Genomic DNA, 4199 nt, shown 5'->3' on the forward strand with positions numbered 1-4199 from the left:
GAAAGCCAATATGGGCTAAGCCCAAGCCAGGAGAGCTTAATTGACGCCTCCCAGCTGAAACCCTTAAAAGGCTGTAATCTGGAGACCACAGCCCCTTCCCTTCAGCTGCTTCTCTACCTTCCACTCAGCAGGGCTGGGTGTGCAGTGTCATGAGGGTGCCCGTGTTCAGTTTAGTGTAATGCCGGAACCTTCTTCTCTCATGTATATAAACCCACTCGGATTACCAACCAGGCTTTGGTGTGAATTTCTTTCCAGTGTGTAGCCAAGGACCGAGACATTTCCCACCCGAGAAACCTAACAGACCCAGACTTACAATAAACCCATATTTTTATTTATAAGGCAAGAGGTGACCAGGTCTAGACAATAATGGTGAAGAGGGCCCTGGGTTTGAGAAAGATTCTGAAGTAGAATCCATAACCCTTAGAAATGTATTGGCCTTAGGGGAGGGGCAAAGAGGGCTGGATTGAGAAAGTCTCTGGCATCCAGTTCTGACTTGACTTCTGGATCCTGAATCCTTCAGGGCCATGACCTTGCCCTCCACCCAGACCTTCCAATAGCCATCTTCTCAGAGCCTTGTTAAGTTCTCATAATACATTACACCTGCCATCCTGTGAGCAGCTACCAAACCCAGGCACTTTTTTCAAAGACAAGCTCGCTCTCTCTACCCCTAAGAGCAGGTAGTTTGGGGATGATGAATATGAGATACCACAGAAGACAAATCTGTTATCTTCCATGGTGCACAAAACATGCTGTCACAACCAGACACGTGACAATCCCTCAGTTATCTAAATTGCTTCACTGCTATTTTTTAATTAAGCCTCATTAGATTGTCATATATTGATAAGAGGGAGGACCCTGAGCTAGATGCATAAATTAAAGCTTTCCTCATCCTGTGCTTTTATATGAATGTGTTAATTATTTTTGTCATTAGGGAGAATAATGGAGGGATGGAGCAATACCAAACAGAGTTTGACAAAGTGTTGGTGTTTGCTGCGGCAAACGTGTTGCGTGTCAGATACAATCCGTCACCCAGTGAGTCTGCAATTAATACCAAGGGACAAAGGTAGGATTCCCTGTAATAAATAGCCTTCCTCACATATGCTAATGGGGACCCAGCAGGACCCAATGTTGTGTTGTCGCAGTTGTACACGGGCCCTTAGAGGACACAGAGCTGGTGTTTGAAACGAGTCTTGTTTGCCCCCAGTTGGAGCTCATCCACCCCAGGACGGTCCTATCCACTGCCAGGGACTCACAGCACCCCCTCCACAGGATGCAGCCAGCTCTCCAGCTCCCAGATGCTCCCCCGTATGCAGGGCTTGGGGCAGGACGTGGCGTGAGGAGTGGGCACTGGGCAACCTGGGGTCCCATCCAACCTGGCCCAGGGCGTGCACAGTCCCACCTTGCAGGACTCCTGGAGTGTGGTCTCTTTCCTCCTACAGTTGGCCCTCAGCTCGCCCCAGAGCTGCTGCAATTCCTGTAGCCTCGCCTGGAAGGTCTCTGAGGCCCAGTGGCCCCCCTGCAGGCCCCTCTGTCCCTCCTGCAGCCACAGTGGGCACACAGACCTCCTCCAGCCACCAGCCTTGTGGCTGTTGGTTCTGGGCACTAGCTTCTAAGCTTCGTTCCCCCCTCTATGTAATGGGCACAACAATGGATTTTTTTGTTTCAAGGAGAGAAACCATATACAGTCCTGAGAGGGGCCCATCTTTTGTAGATGGGAATAGAGACACTTAAAAAAGAAGAAAAAAAAGGATTGACCTCCAGGCCCTTCACCAGCAGGGACAAAAGCTCTGGTCTCACTGTGTCCCCTAAAAACATCATGTCAAAACGCTTTCTTTTAAATTATGGACATCACTGCATTATAGTTACGACAGCCAAAGGTGGAAGCCACCTTTGAGTCCGTGGACAGATGGATGGACCAAGTCAGTGAGTTCGAGTTCTAGAACGGAGTGGTGTCCTTTCATTAAAATAGGGGGATAAATGTCAGGTCACAAATGAACCTTGAAAAGACATGCTGGGAATGAAATAAATAAAACTCCCAACTCACTGCCATCCAGTCAACTCTGACTCATGGTAACCCTAAAGGGCAGAGTGGAACTGCCCCCACGGTTTCTGGGGATGGTAACCCTTTTACAGACATAGAAAACTTCATCTTTCACACAAGGTGCAGCTGGTGGACTTGAACTGCCGGTCTTGCAGATCACAGTCCAATTCGTAACCACTACGCCAGCAGGGCTGCTGGTAATGACATAAGCCAGACACAAAAGAACAGGTGTAGGACCGAGCCAAGTAGAGAAAGGGTGAGCACAGGCAAAGGCACAGAGGCATGCAGATCAGAGATATACGGGTTCACGGTGGCACCCTTGGGCGGGTTAGTGCCCTGTGACCCCGCTACCCATTTATTTATTATTATTATTACTATTCCTTTCCCCGCCTCTTTTTTATCTGTCTACCATATGTATCCCTGAATTTGGTCTGGTCCCTGCCATATTACCTGGTCCTCACCCCAGGAATGTTCATACAGTAGCTTTTCCCCTATGTCCCTTTTGCATTTTTTTTAAAGCTTACCTCCGTGGACTCAATGTGTACTTGTTCTTTTGTGCTTGGTTTACTTCGCTTAGCATGCTTTCTTCCAGTTCTTCCCATGCAGTGATGTGCTTCAAACTTTCATCACTACTTTTTAGCGATGCGTAGTACTCCATTGTATGTATGTACCACAGTTTTTTTCCCCCCACTGAAAAAGAAGTCTTTATTCTGATCCCACCAGCTGTACCATCTGTTATGCGCCTTCCTCCTTGGCAATCCGGTCTTTCTTGAGTGGTCCCATGAAAGCTTTTTTCTCTTCCACGGTCTGGAAACGTCCATGGCCCAACTTGGATGTGGTGTCGATGAACTCGAGGTCGATCTTCTCCAGGGCACGGCGCTTGGTCTGCACCAGCAGGGACTTGTGCAGAGTCAGCACCCGCTTCTTGGTGCCCACCATGCCGCCCTTCAGCATGACAAAGTCATTGATCACTTCCCCGTAGTGGACAAAGTCACCCAGGGGGTTGTTGCTCTTGACTGAGTGATCATAGTCCGTGGAGGCATTGTTCTTGATAAGCTTGCCATCCTTGACGAGGTAGCCCTGGCAAATCTTATAGATCTTGTTGATCTCTGTGCAGTGGTGATAGCCTTCCTGCCCAGCGTGGGCCATCGAGAAGGCCACACGGGCGGGATGCCAGACCCCATATACAAGCCACCTTGCGCAACCCTCGGTGGGTCTTTCGGGGCAGCTTCTTGGTGTGCCAACGACTGGTGACCCCTTTGTAGCCTTTGCCCTTGGTCACCCCCGTGATGTCGATCATTTCATCCTACCCGAACACCTGGTTCACTGGCACCAGCTTCTCTCGGGCCCAGTCCAGCTTCTCAGCCACGGAGCCCCCGTTCACCTGCATCTCCGTCAGGTGCACCTTTTCCTGGCGCAGGAGGAGCAGGCGCGTCTGGGTGTGGGCGATGGCGCGCATGACCGGGCAGGACTTCTTCATGCTGCTAAAGTTTCTCGAGCTGCTTCTTACCCTCGTCATCCTGCCACTTCTTGCAGTACTTGGTGAAAGCCTTCTTCTTCGACTAGTGCCAGTTCTTGTAGAACCGCCGCTTGCACACGTCGTCACGGATGTGTTCCGCAAAAACCGTCTTGAAGGTCCGGAGGCCGCGAGGTGTCTCCACATAGCCCACGATGCCCACCACCACCATGGGAGGGGTCTCCATGATGGTCACGGCCTCCACCACTTCCTTCTTGTTCACCTTGGCGCCTGGCCTGTCGACCTCGCGCACAATGTGGGTCATGCCGGCCTTGTAGCCCAGGAAGGCTGTCAGGTGGACCGGCTTGGAGGCCTCATCCCTGGGTAAGCTCTTCACCTTCCCGCCTTGCCGGCTGCTGTGCTTCCGAGGCAGGAAGCCCAGAGACCCATGCTGGGGCGCCAAGAACTTCTGGTGTGACATTATATCGTTGATCCCCGCTAGTAGAGGTACCCCAGCTTTTTAATCCAATTGTCAGGTGATGGAAATTTGGGTTTTTTCCAATTCCTTGCAATTGTGAACTGTGCCAATGAACTTTGGAGCACAGATGTCTGACCTTGGTTTGTTTCTTGCCCAGTAAGGGTGGGGGGGTTGCTGGGTCATATGGTAACTCTATTTCCATCTGTTTTAGATATCGCCAGTAG

General features: G+C 50.7%; 1 pseudogene; it reads right to left on the bottom strand.

Moving 5' to 3' along the window:
- Positions 1 to 2776: 2776 nt before the first annotated feature.
- LOC142435753 (large ribosomal subunit protein uL3-like) lies at positions 2777 to 3978 on the bottom strand (annotated as a pseudogene).
- Positions 3979 to 4199: the final 221 nt, after the last annotated feature.

This window comes from Tenrec ecaudatus (genome assembly GCF_050624435.1).
Source record: "Tenrec ecaudatus isolate mTenEca1 chromosome 1 unlocalized genomic scaffold, mTenEca1.hap1 SUPER_1_unloc_13, whole genome shotgun sequence".
NCBI lineage: Eukaryota > Metazoa > Chordata > Mammalia > Afrosoricida > Tenrecidae > Tenrec > Tenrec ecaudatus.